The sequence below is a fragment of the Anguilla anguilla genome, chromosome 17, assembly GCF_013347855.1.
Source record: "Anguilla anguilla isolate fAngAng1 chromosome 17, fAngAng1.pri, whole genome shotgun sequence".
Lineage (NCBI taxonomy): Eukaryota > Metazoa > Chordata > Actinopteri > Anguilliformes > Anguillidae > Anguilla > Anguilla anguilla.
In genome coordinates, this window is record NC_049217.1 from 14,120,237 (window position 1) to 14,140,244 (window position 20,008).

General features: G+C 41.0%; 1 protein-coding gene across 3 annotated transcripts in view; it reads left to right on the forward strand.

Moving 5' to 3' along the window:
• The first annotated feature begins 210 nt into the window (after window positions 1-210).
• Window positions 211-20,008, forward strand: part of LOC118216202 (protein ELFN1-like) — a 102,622-nt gene continuing 82,824 nt past the window's right edge. For all 3 annotated transcript variants that reach the window (XM_035397276.1, XM_035397278.1, XM_035397277.1), the window contains exon 1: window positions 211-1,017. The gene's annotated coding sequence lies outside the window, so the exon portion shown is untranslated. The remainder of the gene's footprint in view (window positions 1,018-20,008) is intronic.

A 20,008-nucleotide genomic window follows, 5' to 3' on the forward strand; every position in this document is an offset into this window, starting at 1 on the left:
TGAATTCAATAAACAATATACAAGAAATGCAAATGAGTATATGTTACACACATGTTCTTAAATGTGTTTGGATGAAAATACTTCAAAACGAATGCAATGGGGTTTTCCCCCCATTTTCCCAATCATGGCTTATATAAGTGTGGGTTTGTGTGTGTGTGCGTGCGTGCGCGCGCATTTGTGAAGACCAGTTTACTACTTCACTGCATTCATCGTAGCTTCGTCGTATTTGGTAAGCTGCATTCAAGTACAATCCCCTTGTTTTACAGCGCCTGCTCAGTCACTACTCATTATAAATGACCCTACCTTTAAAGCACTTTTATTGGTTAACGTATCGTTCAATTGTTTTAAAACTACGTACCGTAGTAAAAGTTCCAGCAGTTCTCTCACGCTGTAGGGAAATACGATTGAACGTATCCAGGAAAGTGAGCGTAAAATCTGGTAAAAACAAGGGACTGAAGGGACCTATTCTGCTTTTCCAGACCTAAAGACTTTGCTCACGTGGCACACTTCGGCAGAAGGATTTGGAATTACCTTCCAGAGACCTGTGTTGAACCTGTACCATTTATAGCGTGGCATTGACAAGCAATCTGATTATGAGATTTAACCACACGTCCTACTGGACTTTGGGATCGACACGCGTTTGTCGTTCTGTTCTGCACTGAAAACGGTTAAATCGTGGTGTCATCTCCGATACGCCAGAAAATCCTGTGTTGCCACCGCGTGATGGAAACTCCTGATTCCGGATCTGTTGGGAATACATAAAGGCAAGGAGCAAAAGAGCTTTCAATCAGGGGTTTGCCTTGAATTAATCACCGTCTGTTTAATGGATCTTTGAGGCTCGTGCTTGACGCAGTGACGAGCTGCAGCTCTTTGCATTCCCGGGCCGAACAGAAACCCTGGATTTTCAGATAGACATTCGTTGCCCTCCTTGAACATGTCTTGGGGTTCATAAGGACACAGAGACCCCAGATTTGGACCCGGCGAGACCTGGAAACTATCGTCAGCCGTTTTAAGCAGGTAAGCGAAAAAATATTTAGCATTGCTTCGGATGGATGCCATCCTTTCTGTTCACCAATACCGCAGCAAATACGAAAATGCTTGATTTCTCAATCGATGTAACAGAAACGCATCGCACATGTATGCAAAGCTTTGTACAACGGAGACATTACATAAAATGATCAGTTATTTTCTGTCAGTACAGACACAGCGTCCAAATACGATTCTGGGGACTTTAGGACGCATATTCACGAATTAGTTTACATCATACGATGAACATTACTTTTGCGTGCTATGTTTTAAGAAAAGCAAAAATAGACTTTTTCCTGGCGTGTTTTAAATAACTGACTTACAGGTTGCGAGGATCTAAATCCTAATACGTTCGAAGATGTATGTGCCTTAACATCGCCATTTGACTCAATTCTAAAACTGATTCTTTCTGAAGGGAGCAATAGTTTCAAGAAAACTGACTGAAGGGCGTAAGCAGCTATATCTGGAAAATGACTTCAATCTCGCGCTTGCAATACATAACCAAATACTTCACTTTATTTCGGAGTAATACAACGTGAAGGAAACTTCCTTCGGTCTTGTCGACATGTGTTTCGTCTAGTGCGCACCCAGTAATGCAAATATCACCATTTCGATTATTAAACGATCTGATTTAATATGCATTTGTCGTTACGAGAGACACGCAGGTAACTGAATGAAAATGCAAACGACTGTGTTACCAAAGATTTCATGACCGGGGACAGCACACCGCTCTATTTGCCGCTAGAGTTCGCTTTCATCCAGGAAATTTAAAGCCTCGTTTTCTCCGTACATATATATATATTTAAGTTGGGCCGTTATATTTATGATACGTTTCTTTTCAGTATGCATGTCACAACTGGCGTATCAGAACGAATGCATTCATGAAAGAGAAACAAACAAAATATCAGTTTATTTACAATACTTGCTCATGGCTTAATCTTTTCAGTCACTGGTTTGTCTTCGTCTCTATGCAGCACAGTACAAGGTGCAAATTGTATGCACGCGCACGTGCGTGCGTGTGTGTCAGAGAGAGAGAGGGAGCGAAAGTGCGTGTATGTTTGTGTGTGTGTGTGTGTGAGAGAGAGAGAGAGAGAGAGAGAGATGTTAGAGTAACCGAATGCCGATCCACGCGATCAGATCACAAAATATGCTTAATGCAAATACTAATAATCAATGCTTTCTGAGCACGGGTACCATTTTCCAGTTGAATTTGCCAAACATTATTCAGATGTCATTCGCGGCTGAATGAAACTGTGTTTAATTGGCAAGTCAGGCAGTGATTCCTAAAATTCTTTTTGATAGCTTGAAATACCTGGGTATTTTTTTTTTCTTCTTGAAATGCGTATCGTAAAGACGTTGAACATCATTTAATAAGTGACATACCAGTTCAATGCATGAGTGTAGCCTTGTAGAATTTACATAGACAAGTTTTTTGGGGGGATCTGGTGGGAAGACAAGATAAATCTCCATCTCTTGTTTTGTCTCCAAACCTTTTTTGGACTTGCTCATTTTAGACTCATTTAGTTCAGTTCATGTTCACGTAAACCTCATTTAATTAGAAAAGTTAATGCAAGATGAAAATACGTTCAAACGCAGTAGAAAAGGCATGATGTGATTAGCAATTGTATCCTTCAACCATGTGGGCTGTTTTTCAGCAGAGCTTTATGCAGTCTTTCCCTTGGTCCAGATCCTGTTTCCACATTCATAAAGGCGCTCGCCATTCACGGGGATCCTAAAGAAACAACATTTAACACAGCAGATGACAAAATTCAACTAAAGTAAGAACGTGCAAAGAGCATTTACTATGGCAGTGACGGTTGACAAGTCCGAGTGCGACAATAAGAAAATGCAAAGACCATGAACAGCAAGGGAGCTCGGCGTACGCACGAGACGGTGACGTCACAGCCCGAAGTCGTTACAAGAGTTCCGTTAGCCCTTTTGTAAACCACTTGGGTCATTTAGAGCAATGAGCTAATCATGTCTCTGGCTTGGATTAGCGCCATGTAAGCTAAGCACGTTTGCGTGTTCGAGCCGACTGCAACGTTCGCATTAGCTAGCCCCCCGTTTAACTTTGTGCATAACTGTTAAGAAACAATGAACACATTTTCATCAGCAGAATTGTATTAATTTATTTATTAAGCACGATGCTTTTCTCATTGGGTTGAGGTCATTTGCTGTTTAACCGGCCGAAGCTGTGCTCTTTCAGAACAGATGGTCACAGATAACGTTAGAGGCCAAGGAATTGCTTGATAGAAAATCCATTATTTTCTCATTTCCCTGAAATTTTCTCATCTTTAATATTGCATCTTTTATTTGGGCATCGCCTCTAAACGCTGGCTATCTATCTACAAATTGTAAATAAGCACCATACAGGAACACGGAAGCAAACGTCAAAAATAATTCCCAGTGATCAGCGTACCATATCTTTGGCTGCATGTCAAGTTCATGCCTCACATATTTTTGGTCAGTGGAACTAACTCCAGTACATTACAGAGGAAAGAGCAGCTAAGTGATTGGTGGAGTGCAAAGAATAATCTGTAAAATATTTATAAAGTTCACATCTTAGCTACATCTGAGCACATTTGAGACTTGCTGGCACTGCACTGCGTAAGACAATGAAAAAATGAACACAACTCAGAGGCTAAACATGAAAACCCATTTAGTTGCCTTTCGTTAAAGAATATTCGTCAGAGTCTATATTCTGTTTACGCCTTCATTGTTGAAGCTGATCTCATACTTTGCCATTAGAAGAAACATGGTAATTCCTGTATGTAGACCCACATTGCTTGGGGAACCCATTCTTTTATTGACGGCAGGAATGTCAAATATTTATCTATTCGATTCCCACATCCAAGGTCGTTCTTTCAGCTTGCATTGTGACATATGTCCTAATACATTTGTAAATGTTGACATATTTTCCTAAAGCAGTTGAAGTCATACTGTTCTTAAGAGTACAACAGTGTTACATCAAAGCTTAGCCAATCTGATTGTACATCAAATGCCCTAAGCAGTGTTCAACACTACCACACAATCACTCCATACCATACCATCACCACACATCACCAATCTACATGATATCACACGATATTGTACATAATACCACTCCATCATTACATAACTCCCCACCATCACAACATAATACCACACCATCAGTCTACATGATATCACACAATAGCCTACTACACATAATATCACCTCATCACAACATAATATCACACCATGACTACATAGTACCACATCAAGATTTTGCATAAAACCATTAGTCCAATTCTTTTCAAGAGCCTGAGCCAAATGCCTAAAGCACAGGCCCTATTGAGCTCAGCCACGCACGTGCAACATCGAGTCTGTCACGAAAGTGCAGCCAATCAGAAGAGCAGCATCCGTGGGCCGTCCGTCCATTGGTAGTTGTATGTGCGGCAGTGCCGTGGAAGAGGACCGTCAGCCATTAGCTTTGTGGTATTTCGCCGCACGTCAGGCAATGGTGATGAAACGCCTGCTACTGACCCTCAGACAGAACATTTTCTGTTCGCTCAAGCGGTCAGGTAATTTTCTGAATTCTTGTCTCTGACTTCTTGAAACGTCTTTGGTTTACCACGTGCAAAAAAAAAAAAACTGTCATATCTCATCTCAGACGATGGCACCAAAAACGGCATGCATTTGTTAAAAAAAGCCTTGAACTACAAAGAATTTGAAAACATCACGGGTCGAGTATGCGCACCTCTGCACAGTAACATGTCCGGTTTTGAATAAACCCCAAGAGTACTTTTCACTCTGATAATGCATGGCATCCCTATTGCTGGCCTCTGTTGGTTATACTTTCCATGACATCATTGAATCCACAAAGACTACATGTATCAATAAGTATGTGCACTGAGCACTGAAAGTAAGTCAGTGAGAATTTGATAACATTCCCTTGGAAAGCACTTAGTTGGACATAGAAAGTAGCCTACCCACCAAGTAAATGTCTCTTTTGTGGCTCATATTATAAATGCATAGCCTGCTCACTACTTAGCCTGTATTTAATTTTCACACTGAACCACCTGGGGTATTCATTTTTAAAAAGACTGATGTTAAACCCTACAAAAACAGAACAAGTGATTGCAAAAGTACATACTAAAATGTTCTGTGTTAAATTAACTCTTAGGGATGTGTGGTCCCTATAGGACACATAAACTCTGTTACAGTTTAATTAACGCTGGACATTTTACTGTGTACCCAAATGATACCAGTGATAAATACTTATATCAAAATCTGACCCTGTGTGAAATGGAAGGCTGGAATTCACAACGGTTTTCAGAAGAGATTCTAGAGATGCTGCAAGTGACAAAATGCTTTCGCGAGCAGTGATTGCTCAGTGGGGTTCATACCAAATCAAGCCCTGACCTTTTTCACTTAGCACGCTATTCAGTTTGAGTGAACCATCGCCCTTTTATAAACGAGGTAGTTTAAAGATCAATCTTTAAACATTATTTTCATCTCCTGCTGCTGACTGTATACTTTTGATTGCCAGTTTCTAAATCAGGATAAACTGGTAAACTGTATTATGCATTCAGGTTTGAATGCGGAAATTACCGACATGGAAGTGCGCAAATCGATTCCATGCTAGTTATATATATATATATATATATATATATATATATATATATATATATATATATATATTTATATATAATACGCCGCACAGTTTAATTATTGCTGTAACCGAATGACGTCAGATATAGGCGGATAATAAAATGAATAACGCTTTGTCATCCATGTTGTTTTCATGTTGGAGTGTTTCCTGCATTATAATCACTTTCTTGCTGTCTTGGTATTTCAAACTATCCGATTCTTTATGAAATTGTAAACGGAACTTTGGGACCAAAACAATTATCCACTTAAACGTATTTGGTCTAATCTGCGGCAGTGATAGGAACATGCATATTCAAAGGCTGCGTGAAACAGTGGGAAAAGTAGTTACGTGCGATAATCAGATTGTTTGCCTTAACTGCTTAAATATGGCATCGAAGACGCAAAGCCTACACGCATGTGTATTGATTTAAGTGGATGAACGTCATACGCATACGCATTGTCCATTATTGGAGAACGTAAGCATCCAGTTTCCCACGTAAATCCCATGTCCAGTAGACTGTAATACCGTGCCCAGTAGACTGTAAACTCGCTGCCTTGTATAGTCCACCTCCGTAACGATCGCTATGTCATAGACCACTCTTCGTACAGTTTAGCATCCATATCTCGGTGACAGCATACCGAGATCACGTCTTATTTGTGAATCATTAATGCAATGAATGCAGTTAATACAATTCTCTCATTTTGACTTGATATTTTCCCCTCAAAGTAAGTGTAGCCCGGGAGAATGGTTTCGGGATTGGCAAAACAGGAATTCGTTCTTAGTGCAGTAGTGCTTGAGCACGCTCACACCCCCAGTTTCAATTTTCCCTTTGCGGTCTTGCTTGATTACGCCGCTTGTGGATTGAATCCACTCTTTGGTATGCGCGTTTCCTTTGCCGGGAGCTCCAGAGGAGAGTGACTTCGTGTCTTGTATACAGAAAGAAAATTGCCACTCTAAGTGAAATGGTGTCTGTGTGTGTATATTATAAACTACAGAACGTCTGTTAAAAACTACAGAACTGTCATAAAGGCTAGTATGCGAAGAATATTGGGGGAAAATACGTTTAAGTTAACGTCTCTTTACGTAAACAGTGTCATTTATAAAGTTTTCAGCCACTGTTCGTGAATATTCCGAACTTGCGCGAGTTCAGTACATCTCCACGTATGAAACCTTGTGAAAATAACCGGAAAGTACATTTGCCTGAATGGAAAAGGAACAGTTGTGCTTTTCAAACAAAATATACCCGCAGCAAAAGTGGACCTTGGCATATGCGGAAGGGCACTCGTTCAACCAGTTACTTTTGTCAAACGTTAACATTTTTGGTAAAGGGACTTGATATATCATGGTAATAAATCACGACCTGAAAAAGTAAAAAAGAAAACCAACTGTTTGTACCCTCGCCATTCATTTGTGTTTGATCCCTCGTCTCCATTACCTTATAATCATCCAGCAATGAATCTATTTGAAAGCCAGAATTAAATTGTTGCCATCTTGAGTTCTGGCAAACACAATCTGGCGACTTTAGCGATACCAGTGTTTGAAAAGGGAGGGGGAGGGGTGGGCCAGACGCTTGCAGGTATATGTAAGTCAGAATGACGGAAATTAAGGACAAATGTTGATTTACGTGAGGAAATTAGCTCGTGGAGTCGTATGCATGCTGGAACTGTCCATGGTTCTGAAGAGTTGGGTTGAGGAAAAAGTCAGGAGCGACAGCGACAGCGTCAGCTCACAGATGTGGACTAAACGAACTACAAACACACCAGGAGCTCGCCATAAAGTTCACACTTTTTTGCAAAATAAAACACATTTTATTCGCTAAATAAACAACCTAGTTTCATCCTGCCCAAGGCCTAAGGCGAAAACAAGTTTGTTGCCTTTTCCTTCAAAAAGATTATTTTATCTTAAAAAATGAGTTCTGTTGAACTTTATGCCAAGCTGAGAGCGCAGAGTAGCCACAGGTAACGATGTTCGTATAATACTGTGAATACCAAAATATTGCTATATTCTGAAATGAAATGCTTCCATAAATTAGTTTGTTTTTGGACAATCATATTTTAATTGCATGACAAGAACACTGTATACAAACGTGATTAACCACGAGGCCGTAGCAAATGGCTCATGTACAACACATTGCACATTACTTCCACATTACGGATATTTCAGAGTGGCATCGCCACTACTTTAATGCTTGCACCTAAATGGGAGACATCTTAAAAAATAAAATTCTGCAGTCTAATTCACATAACATATTTGGAGAAAAGGGGAAACAAACTGGGGGGTTAATGGGTGTGGCTATTTCAGATATTGCAAATTAGATGCACTTAAACATACTACAGTTTGTGGAAATGACTTGCACCTTCTCAAAAATTATAATTTAGATAATTCATATAAGTCTAATATTACATAATCAAAGCTATCCATTCATATATTAACACAATTTACATGCAGGTTATTCATTGTCAATATGATTTTCAGCACTGGCGATGCCTGGTTCATTTTTTGGCTCATTTTGTATCTAATTTCTCATTAAAAACATGTCCATCATCATTTTAATGCTAAAATGAGGTTTCTTACCATTTTCCAATCATCATTGAATACTTTTGAAGTGATACAGACCCTTATAACTTTAGTAGTTCATGAACATGTGTATAAGTGACAACATGAACTGTATTTGAAAGTAATAAGGAGCCTTTCAAAGTTAAAAAAAAAAAATACTGTGGGGATTTATAGAATAGGTTTGCACTGTTTGTTGAGATAGTCGGCCACTGATGGAAATTCATTTATTTTAATGGAGACTGAACTCAAGCAATTTCCTGAGTGACACGAGATTTGGCAACAGGTGCCTCTTGGGACAGCATACTGTGATATCATTTCAACAGAAGTGCCCATGCTAGAGTAGTTTTCTTTGATGGATTCCAACGGAAACTTGGAGTCATCTTCTCATTCTCTACCCCTTCTTTGTTGTTGAGCACAGACTCGTTCATAACAGAGGCAGACAGAGAGAAAGAGAGGGTGAGGAAGGGAGGGAGGGAAAGAGAGAGAGCGAGGGAGGGAGAGAGAGAGAGAGGGTGAGAGAGACAGAGAGAGACTGGGAACCCTAAAAAAGACTTCTCCAGCAGAGTATCTCTTCTCTGTCAGAGATACAAAGCAGAGACGGATCCTGACTGAATACAGACTCAGTGACCACACCCTTGAAATTGAAAAAGGCAGGCACAAAAATGCATGGTTACCAAAAGAAACGAATATGTGGTCACTGTAAGACAGGAGAGGTGGAGACAGAGATGCACTTCCTCCTAAACTGTACAAAATATACAAATATAAGAAAAATATATAACCACAAGTTTTCAGAAATTATAAAAAACTTCCATTCTTTATCAAAGAATAACAAATGTGCAGTCCTATTAGGACAAGGACCAACAGCACCAATTGTGGCTCAGTATGTCTCAGCTTGCCATAACCTGAGGGACACTGAGTAACCATCCTACATAATTATATTTATTTATTTATGTTTCTTTAAATGCTTGTGCCGATTGAACATTAATATTGTTATTGTTCTGTTTTTTGTTCATAGAATGTTCACTGTTCCTCTTATTCCACTGTAAATATGTATTTTGAATTGATTTATGATGCTTTGGCAATATGTACGTATGTATTTCCTGCCAATAAAGCTATTTGAATTTGACTGGGAGAGAGGAGAGAGAGAGAGAGGTTGAGGGAGAGAGAGAGGGCGAGGACGAGGGAGAGAGAGGGAGGGAGAGAGAGAGAGAGAGAGAGAGAGAGAGATCACTGTAGAGAGATCACACCGCTAGGCTGTCTGTGTGTGTTGCGCCACGCTCCAACTTTTGAATATCTTATTGAAACTGACACCCATGCCATTTCTGGGGCTGTGGTATGGAAATCATAGGCGGGTAAGAGGTTTCTGACTATCTGGGCTGCACATCGCTTCAGCCATTCCAATCGGCTGATTTCCCTGAAGAGCAATGCTGCCGAGATTGTCCAGGCTCTCGAAGTAGATAAAATGACTAATGCAGGATGCATTATGCCTTCTTAAGCGCTTCATAAAACCATGCACCGGAACACTAATCTCAGCCACAGCATTGAGGAATATCCATAACCCCCATGACATCTGATATAAACGAGAATAAAACACTGCATTTATTCTTCATTATTATATTAAATTGCAAGAGACAAAACAATAATAATAATAAAAAAAGTACACAGCTAAGACAGTAGACAAGAACAAAGGGCCTCATCACTGCTCTCCAAATCTCACGCGATTGGTTCTAATGGCATGGGTGCAGCCTAAGCTGTCCCTGCTTTCACCATGTCACCTCAGACCATTCATGTTGGTTCACAGAACAGACATTATATGGCCAAAAGTATGTGCACACCTGACATCTAACTCTTCTGGGCAGGCTTTATGTTCAATATTGAAGCATTGCTGCAAGGATTTGCTTCCATTCAGCCGGAAGAGCATTAGTGAGGTTGGGCACTGATTGGGCGATTAGGCCAATCAGTGTTGGCTTTCCGATTGAACCCAAAGATGTTAGATGGAGTTGAGGTCAGGGCTCTGTGCAGACCAGTCAAGTTCTTCCACACTGTTCTCAACAGAACCATTTCCATATGGACCTCGCTGTCTGCCTGGGTGCATTGTCATGCTGAAACAGGAAAGGGCCTTCCTCAAACTGTTGGGGAAGCACAGAATCATTTGGAATGTGATTGTATGCTGTAGCCAAGGCCAAGCCCAAACCATGAAAAACAGCCCCATTTTTGCAGGTAGGCGGTACCTACCACACCTACCTGCATGTCTGGTGAACATACACTGCTTTAAGGTCAGTGTGGAAATGAACTCTGACAGATTACTTTCAACTCTAATAGAGTAGACTTGGTCCACGTTGGGCTAATATAAATGCTGTTGTAGTTGATTTAACGCTGAGGATTTCGCAGCGCAGAAAGGGTTTGGCAAAACTCTAAATCTGTTTGTTGTGGTCTCAGAACAAGGAGAAGTACAGCAGACTGCAGAGGTCATTCAACCCTGGCTGCAGGCTTTGAACGAAACGCAAGATTTACTTTACGGCTGCGTCTGAACCTGAACTTGTACTGCAGAAGGAAAATATGGATCTCTCTTTGAATGCAAGATCTGTTGGCTGTAATAGGTTCTTTTGTTTTTACAGGCAGGTACTTTCCCGTCAGGGTGAATGCGGTACTAAAGCATTGTCGTCGACATGCCCAAAACACTCTCACAGCAAACGATAAGGGAGTCGACGTGCTTGCGGTCCGGGCCCGTCCGCGTTTAACAGGGGTGTGTAAATTTGCAGATAAGGCTGCAACAATTACTAAGCTTGAAGCCTTCGCCCTAGGACACAATTTTTTGTTTTTTTCCAATTTAGCAAAGCAAAGATGACACAGTTGCTGAGATGGTATCTCTCTGAGCGTACACACAAAGGCATTAGCGACTTCACCTTGAATCAGCAGCTTTGTGTGCCTCATTACATTCCGCCCTTCAGCTTAACTAGCCAACGCTCCCTTCTGTTCCAAGAGCCACTACATCTATGTGTTTATTTTTAGAGTTGATGATAAGTACATATTCATCTGTGAACTAAAAATATATTATTGTGGTGTTAAAGGACTGTTGCCAACTCTTTTAACTATATACATTATAAAACCTGCATAACCATAATCATGGCATAACACCTGCCATAACCAGTCATGATAGCACATTAGGACTTATGACAAATTTCACAACACTGTCGTAGTGTATGCAGTGAATTCAACAGATTCTAAATAACTAGTTCCATGGCCGATGTTATACTTACTGTATGACAGAGTAAAGTTGGTTTTAGGGTGTATAGTCTATATAAACTGTTATTGAACTGTTTGTGAATTAATCGCATTTTGAAAAAAAAGAAGAAGACTTTCCTGCCTTCAGTTGATTTTGGGTTAGTCATTTCGATCATCAGAACATAAAAATGTTTTATTATGAGAACAGGCCATTCAGCCCATCTGTGCTTGCCATTTACCTACTGCGTGGAGACTGTCTGGCATTGTGTCGAGCCTTATCTTGACACCCGAAGGGCCCCTACTTCTACCAATCAGGTGTTTTCTTGACAGCTTGGATTAATTTTATTTTGGTCTCAATGTCTGCTCACCTTTATGAAAATGTTTGGTTCTGATAAGGCTTATTAGACCTGCCATTTTGCTACCTGCTATTCCACCTTCCATACTTTGACACAAAGCCCTCGTACCGTACGCATTGGAAATTAAATCTGAGGCATGCTTTCCTACTGTATGATATACAATATCAGAAAGTAATGAGAAAGCTAACGATAACATAGTGATAAGCCGGGTTTGAAAAGTGATAAAGAAGCATATTTCATTCATTTATTCAACTACATTTATGAAATCTCTTTGTCTCGTTTCAATTAGAAAACAGCCATTTTAGTCTCTGAAACAAAACCAATGTAGAAATTGGGTTATACAGTGAAAAGTCTAAAAAAATATATTCATACATATTCATTTGAGAATGGTCCACAAATGAATAGATTTTTTTTTTCTCTTTAGTCATTAGCATATTTATATTCAAGTTTACTCAATGAAGATGTTTTGCTGCTTACGTTTATTTATGTTTTGAATATCTTTCATGTGAGGAAATTCTGAAAAGCTTTTTGTTTTCTGTTTTATGACTTTTTGTTTTCTGTTTTATGACTTTTTGTTTTACTTCATTTACATTACTAATTTAAACTAATGTTTAAATCAGCTCAAACCCAATCTCTCAAGCACAATAAACACTTTTAAACATTCTTAGGGTGGGCATCGAGAGTGGCTTCATGAACCTCATACCTACCACAGCAAACCATGTGATTTCAGTGATTTGTTTGAACCAATCAAAATATTCTAAGTCAGGACAGGGTGAGAAAAACAACTCTGGTTTAGTGACTGATAGCACGATAGCATCACTTATCTCACCTATCATCCCCGCCCCTTTCACGTTGTTAGGCCGGGGGTGCATTACAGTGGGCAATCCATTTCAGGATTTCATGCCAACGTTATTAATTATTTAATTACATTACATTACATTTATTTAGCAGATGCTTTTATCCAAAGTGACGTACAAAAGTGCATGTACCTGATATGACATTTTAAAATCACGACCATGTATCTTCAGTGAAAATGTTTTACTGTGGCCTGACACCAGAGTGAACCAGCCTTGATGTATACAGGTGTTTAACAAACTAAGCTTGGGTAATTACTTGGAACAAAAAAACAGCATACAGTCCTGTCATTGTGTGCTCATTCATCTAGTTATAGACTCCCCAACTTATTTTTTGTTATTTAGATACTATTTTTATATCATATTATCAACTTTTGTGTGTGTGTGTGTGTATGTGCACTTTAAGCATTTGAGCATTAGACTGCGACAGGTTCCTATCTCCTTGGTGAACGGTTCATTGTTAGCAGAGCTCTTTCGTGTTGAAGGAGCTGGCTGGCCAGTTCAGACCGAATACGAACGAGCGGTTTTCTTATTACAGATACGCTGTACGGAGACGGGAAACGTCTCAGCATTGCCGGGAATTACTATGCAGAGTTTGTTTCTCGATATTCCGTTGTTTTCCCCCTCGTGCGTGGGCTATTCAAATGCGGAGGAGCCAGTGGCGCGGGGAGGATTGAACGCCCCTCGCTCCCGCTCCCTCTCTCTCCCTCCCTCCCGCTCTCCCCCTTTCTTTCTTGTCGTCTTCTTAGCAAAGTAATTAGAAGCGGAGCCACAAAACGGCGTGCGTGGACAGCTGCGAGCTACGGCCAGACAAGATGAATGTGGTGCGCGTGAGAACCCATTATCTCCAGGGATACATAACGCTTTCCCCCAGCTCCCTTCAAAGAATCTGTTATTGATGAGTTCTTGAGCACATATGGGAGTCGGAATAATTGTACGGCCTCTTTACACCAGAATACGTGCACACCGCTCGCGCCTTCAGAGGTGATTTGGTTTAATCGATACTTTTGTACCTTCTTGCCGAACTCTCAAGGAAGTTACTTTCGGCACTTTCAGTACTTTTTTTTTTTTTACGTGTACACATAGGCCTTTGTTTTTTATGGATTCTGTTGAAACTTTTTTTTTCTTTTTAAAGACATGCAATGTTACATACATCATGAAGACATCTTTGAACAAGTAGTTTCCATTTGTGAAGTATAGCTAACATTAGAAGATCAGACCATCAAGCCTGTCAATATCAAAGGAATTAAATCAATTACGATGCTTAGAGATTTGTTCGGGAGTCTGATTATTTCGCAGTGTCAAAAGAAAGGATTCTGTGAAATATCAGGGATTTTTCTTTGATGTCTCTCTCTCTCACACACACACACACACACACACACACCCTAAGCGCACACACATAAATCCTGCAATCTGACCAACTCATGAATTCATGGATACCAGGGTGCCGACGATCAGTTACCCAGGAAGGTTTCACCCCAAATCGTCTTTTTTTTTATTTAGCAAATTTAAATCCTTCTGCTATCACTGAATTTACAATGAAAATGCACCTTTTCGATGTACTGCATTACAAGAGATTTCATTGGCTCTGTCTATGGTTTTCTGAAAGGTTTGTATTAAAAATGCATACGGACCGAGAATCATTCTAACTGCACTATGCGCTCATACTTGTGTCGCAAACAACCATTACGTTTCTGTGGATCACCTCGGTGCATTTTTCATGACTCTCAGCAACTGCCAACCGTTTCATGCTGTGCAAGTACAGAGAAAACAGTAACGTCTGGGTAGCTGCCACACTCAAAGATAAGGACCACGTACTTCACACTGCAATGGTCTCTGAGCACAGAAAATCACGCATGTAAATGTCCAATCTATCGGTGTTGGAATCATTCACAATCCATGGACCTTTTGGGCCCACTGATGTGGATGAGCCTCTGGGGCTGCAGTGTGAATTCGTTCAGATGTAGCTTGGGCAGTGTTAGTGTTAAGTGTTAACTGTTAAGGTAAGATGCAGTTTATCTAGGATGAACACTTTCTCGATGAATTCACAAGCGAGGCAATGAATTCCGCCCTATTCATTTCTTACTCGGTGTGTTCTTTCAGTGCAAATGAGAGAATCTCATGGCTAGAAACCATGTTCAACAAGTGCTTTGTGTCTCTACTGAGAAGCAGACCTGGGTCAAATACCTATTTGTTTTGGATTCAAATACTTTTCTACACTTTACTGATCTTGTCTGGTGTATTGAAACCAATGAAATACTCTCAAAAAGTGCAAACCTCACCTTCTGGTCATATTGGCAGGCTCAGTTACACCAGACAAGATCAATAGAGCACAGAAAAGTATTTGAATCCAAAACAAATACGTATTTGACCCAGGTCTGCAGAGAAGCATATTATACAAAAATAAATTTGCATTGATTGTGTTGATTGATTTATCGATTGATTCAGTCATCTACAGCGTGGTTGCAAAAGAAAATGGCTCAATATTGGACACATTTTCTTTAGAGACATAAATCTAAGAAACCGGTGATGTGGTGACACTTCAAAATGTGGAGCGTCAGTCAACTCAACGTTAATATGTACGCAATTTACTGAGCAAATCAATTGAAATCACTGCCCTCTGCAGTGGACACCCTTGGATTTTTTTTATTTATCTGGAATCAAATTCAGTACAGAGGTAGGTCTTCCAGTAACCAGGTAATATAAGACTTCACATCTGGAATGCAACGGGAGCCATGTTAGACAAAGCCCAACTGACACATGCACAAGTACATACATACATCAGAGACTAGCTTTTTTCAAAAGTTGTGAAAGAGATGTTATGATCATTGTGTGAAATACAAAGTGAAAGGCATAGACTACCCCGTTCGGGGCGAAATCCTAAAAACCAATTACAGTAATTAGCTCCTTGGGGAGAGAGAAACACGGACAAGAGTCGAAAATAATCCCTCTCGCTCTACAGAGGGGAAGTAAATATTATCTGCCAGAGAACTGCTATCCTAACAGCTGTGTTCAAGCTTAAGGGCGATTGTCTGTACGTGTTTCAAAGAGACTTGTTTTGATTCATATTTTTGAGCATCCCCTTTAGTATTTATTTGGCTTTCATGCGGCCTGTAGATAGGGAAGAGTGGGTTTAACTGTTTTATTTTTTAGTACACTATTAGCATACATTCACTGAAGAACAAACTGGTGTTTGTCTTGTTTCTACTTTCAGAAATATACTAGTGCCATTGTGAGGGGAATCTTAAGTAAGGGAGTCACCGTCCTCAAACTCTAAAAGTTAAAAATCAAGGGAAAAAAAAAACGTCAAATATTATAGGGCAATAACTGACAAGGATTGGAGAGATGATTGGCTTTGATCCTAAGGCACAGTCCAGTCGCAAAGCGCCGGGCCTACCTCGCCTCGGTCGATACTTTATTTCCCTCGGATCTGCACGCGTTCCGTCTGCGGCTTCCCCATGAATTCTAATGATGCATTGTCCGCTCGCGTCTTTTCGAGAGGGATCACGCACACGCGTTTTCTCCGCGATTCTTTCCACAGAAATTTCCGGGGAAAAAAAAGAGCGGGAAGGACGGGAGTCCGCGCCATCGGCCGGGCGCGTAGCGGACAGCCCTTCACCCCGCTCTCCTTCCCGCCGTGCAATCAGTTCTTTTTTTTTTTTTTACTCCATACGAACGGAACGAGTCCCATCAGGAGACGCCGGAACGCGAGTTCGATCGGCGCGGCCGATGCAAAAATCCGTGCCAGTCTGGGAATTGGCTCAAATTAGTCTGAAAATTGCCAGTCCGCCATCTGGAATGGCGAGCTGCTTGGCTCGGCGGCGTATCTGCGGATTTGATAAATGTATTTCTCTCTGTTCCACTGACACGTTAGCCGCCCGTGGATGAAATGCATTATTCAACCCCGTGGCAAACGCTTTCAGAAATGAGTCGGTGAAAAAGGCACTCTGGAGTGAAATAAGAACTGCCAGTGCCATCCTGTTGCCTCTTTGACAAAAACATGGAAAACAGCAAGTCAGTGGAACTTTAAAATGGGTTAATGCCACAAGGCAGGCCTCCAGAGATAATGTGTGTTTGCTTCATAACGATTTTTTGTAATTCTTTCGCTGTGAAAAATTACGCTGGTTTTTTTTTCTCTTCCCGTATTGCAGGGGGGGTGCAGTGAAACAACACATCTAAGCGCGGGTGCTTAAACCTAATTGTTTCGAATATCCGGCTTAATTCAATACGCATGTGGCAAAGTAAATAATGACGCATAATGGATTGTGAAACAGAGTATAATTGAACAGCGTGGAGCACGGGCGAACAAGGGAAAAATAGAAACGCGTTCGTCAGATGGCGGAGGTTTAAGCTGCGGGGAAACGTTCGACGCACCGCCGTCGAACGTGACGGATAGCCCGCGTTCCGAGGGGAGGGGACGGCCCCCCTTCCTGGAGCCGAGCCGAACATCTGTTTGAACCGCGGGAGACCCAGCGGAGTCAGCTACTCGCGCGGCACGCAGCCGCGCCCGCTCATCGTCCAATGATCTTTATGGACGCGCGCGTCGGGAGCAGCCGCGGCGCTAACCTAGCCGATAAAACAATAAATAAATAAAAATCAACAGGTCTGGAGAGACACGCTTCTGGCGCGCGGTCGCGGCGGCGGGGCCGACTGTGGCCTGATGGCGGAGGCAGCTGTGACCGTTAGCGTCCAGCTTTCGGCACACTTTACCAGGATCTGTGGAATTACGGTACAAAAAAAGGCCCAAGAGTCCCCGTAGAATCGCAAAATGGCTCTCCAAATAAAAAAAGGAAAAATAGCACACAGGCAGAGGAAATGCTGCGTACAGATGCCAGCAGCTTCCGACAGCTTTCTTATCGGTGCAGCGTTTTTGTGCATAACGCCGTACAAGCTAAGGAAGCTGTTCCAGGGGCGGTAAACAAAGAGGCAAATGACTGGTTGCAAACATTTTGAATTAAAAAAAAAAAAACTGGAAATTGAAAAGTAACCTTACCAGACAGTTCGCGAAGACCACTCGCAACTGAAACACATGCATTTATCTGCAAATCAACCACGTGATCATGTTTTGATTGATTACAGGCCTGTGCATGCGTGTGTAGCAGCATTACAGCCTACACTTAGTTTCTGTTTTTAAGGACTATGAGTTTTAGACACATGGTGATTTATTTTAAGGAAAGCCTTTTTGTGAAGAAAAAAAAATCTAAATAACACTTTATTAGCCTAAGATTAAGACCAGTTGGTTGAATTCAGGCAAAAGTTAGTTGACTGACATAGAAGGGAATTGCCAGCACTCAAGCCTGGTTTCAATAAACACGTGTACTTATCTTTTAGTTCTTTTCTTCGCAAGTTTCTCTAAACCGTTGAGGAAGATAACACTTTTATTGAAATTGAGAGTGCCTTTCGCGTATCTCGCCCGTAGAGCAACAAAGAAAGCGAACAAATGTGTACAAAACACGGATTTTACAGCAGTCTACAGGAAGAGTACAGAAAGTGCCCAGTCGATGTGATAAATCTGTCCGTGATCATGTGATCGCAATGTCAGTCTGACCTGTTGATCCAAAGTGCCGCCCAGTCCTTACACTTTCTCCAAACAAAGTGCCTCATGTTACAAGTTCATTGTGAAGGATGAAAATAGATGTTTTCTGAATTCCTCATTATGCAGTAGCATTGATCCCCTAAATGTTTCCAGGGGTACATTAATGGCCAGATTGCTCCTTTAAGGCCAGGAAATAATTAGACAAAATGTCTCTTGAAATTTATTGACCATTCACTACGCAAACAGCCAAGGCAGGTTTTTTTTTTTTTTTTTTAAGCATCTCAGGACTTTAAGGGCCTCTAAGCATTTCTGTCAAGACTGACCGTAAATTTACATTTTGGTCAACGCAAGCAATGTACTTACCCAGATGCGAGCGTCTGTCTATAATTAAAAGACTGAAGAGCCTTTTATCACTGGTTCGATATCTGTTTAAGAGCTCCCGTGATTTAAAACATTACTTTTCATTATTAATCCTGGTGAAGCCAATCGGTACACCAGAGAAGAAGTTAAAGGGCATTGTTTCCATAGAAACTGCCTCCAGAGTTTGATGAAATTCTACTCATAATGCATTGCATTACTAAATCAGCATCGGTATCATACAAAGCGAGTACTATGGCTATCCCACAACGCAGTAATAACGGCTGCAATGACTGTAAGGCTTTTTGCTTCTGATTTGCATGCCCTGACAAAGGCACCCATGAACATTCTGGCCAGCGTCCATTATTATTACAGGAAAATACATTCTTGGCACGAAGTAAGCGGCGCCTCCTAGCTTTTGTGAAATAATAATAAATAAATAAAAACTTATATCAGACAAACCGAAGTGGAAAGAAGTTTTTATTGTACAGAAGCTGTTATGTTAGTTATGCTAGCTATATCGCGCCTCTATGCAATCCATAAAAAAAGTGTTATCCAGTTTCCTTCCTGCAAGATCGTATTATTCCTTTGCATTACTCAAGGGGAAAAGAATACTGCGGTCGCCAGAACGCTCAGTTGCCATTTTGATTAGAACTCCAATAGCACTGCAAATGGGTTCTACCATAGGCCGTGCAGAACGTGTCCATTCAGTCAACATGGCAATGCATTCACAAATGAGTAACATTGCGAGGTGCAATACTTCCTCCTTGGGGCTGACTCTTTAACACTTTAATTCCGTTCTTTTGTTCTTATCTCAAGTAATGTTATGGTATGAATGAAGAATTCTTTTACCCACAAATAATTCTTGAGTTGAGGGGCCAGTTTGCATTTATACTGGCATTGATTATGTATTGACCTGCATTCTCGTATGTGCAGCAGTCATTTACATTGTCAAAAAGCACTTAATATGATTTGTCTTCCAACTGAGCATTCCAGAGACGGATTTTCCTATAATACCTCAAACACAATATCCTTTTTTTTATTTATTAGCATTATTTACATTTTCCTATCAATATTGCACAGTCTTTAAGCCACACACTGCGAAAACCAATAACTGAACAAAGCAGGCCAATGCATGTTAAGGAGGAACAGTGTCGTTTGTTCCCAAGTACGATGCTAGTCGCTAACCCACAAAGACCTCCGTGCTGTAAACACTGTTTGCAGTTACACAGTAAACCACGATCGGGGGTTAACAGCAGTGTGTGAGTGCCAATTCTCCTCATGAAATCAACAGCTGTACGCAGTTTAGCACGTCGGGCAGGCGTTCGGCCGTGTGTTGGGTACGCATTATCCTCGCGAGCCGTTTCCTCCCAGTGCAATTTCAACGAGCCCGCGCTGTGCTCGTTCCCGCTTTGAACGTTCCCGAAGGAGATACAGTTAAATGTCATATCGGGTTTTTAAATTTCACATCGGGAGCGTGAGCTCG